This window comes from Priapulus caudatus, unplaced genomic scaffold (assembly GCF_000485595.1).
Source record: "Priapulus caudatus unplaced genomic scaffold, Priapulus_caudatus-5.0.1 Scaffold34, whole genome shotgun sequence".
NCBI classification, from domain to species: Eukaryota; Metazoa; Priapulida; class Priapulimorpha; order Priapulimorphida; family Priapulidae; genus Priapulus; species Priapulus caudatus.
The window spans coordinates 86,385-87,707 of NW_014577095.1; positions in this window are offsets into that span (position 1 = coordinate 86,385).

Sequence of the window (1,323 nt, forward strand, 5' to 3'; positions counted from 1 at the left end):
AGGGTATACAGAATGGATTAACACGTACGTGATGTTAATCTGTACGCACCGTCATCTATTGATGAATAAAATGTTCATCAATTTTTAACTTCTTAACTTTTTTAAATTTTTGTTTTAGCCAGAACCACCTCCCAGACGTGCTTATTCCGGAAATATCTTTAGTTTTCTTCTAGGCTGAAGAGTTCCCTAGTTATGTGAGTACGGACTAATTCGGCTGAACAACTTTATAAATATAGGTAAGCAGAAGTAATATATCGGCATAACCTACAAAATAATATTTGAAATTAAATATACTGTATTATTTGATTGCCACACTCTATGTGAAATAGTTATAATATACCAAAGATTACAATGACACTCGAAACTACTTAGCCCTACTGCTAACGGAAGCCGGTACCAGAACGAAAATATCGTACGTTTTGATGGCTGTGTAAGACAATGTGTCATACCAGTGTAGTCTATGTGCCAGAATGAGTGATTCATAGTCATAAATCTTTATACGCCACTAACTAATGACAGCAAATACAAAAGGTGTTGTGCTTTCTCAAATCAAGTATAAAATTCGTTCTATGTATCCTTTACATATTCAGTTACAGATATTGGGGCCCCGCAGTGATATATTTCCTGTCGGTATTTCAACATCAAGAGCTGACATACTACCGCTTGTGCATGGCATTAAACGCGTCATCGCCTTCTGTAAGGTTAGGTCAGTTATACTATAATCAGGAAATTGCAATTATGTTGTTAGGGTGAAAGCAACCGTCCGTAAATGTGTAAGTGTGCCTCACAAACCACCCACAAATATCGACAGAAGAAAGGAACTCCGAAAAACAAACGTACGTGTTCGTATAACGTTTGTGCTATGAACTCCTCGATCAAACTACTTAGTGGCTGCGAACTTGAGTTAGAGTTAGCTAGTTTTAAAAATAACATCAATATATTCATGTTAGGATAACATGTTACATCTGAGAGAATAGCATCTTTCGTGTTCTTGTTAAATTAGGCTGTAATGTGCAGGGTTACTTCTCGTAATCTGCTTCTTCAACTCAGGAAACATCATCTTTATGTAAGCTCTTTCGCTATTACTATTACATACATCACATAATTTTAGTATAAATATTATTTATATTCGCCAACATGAGCTGTTTCGCAGTGCTTCCTCTCTTGTCCATGTTCGATTTTTATTCAAATAACGAGAAATGTGTGTGTATAGAGAGGGAGATGTTTTAAACACGCCTAAATAGCACACGCACGCACGCACGCACGCACGCACGCACGCACGCACACACACACACACACACACACACACACACACACACACAC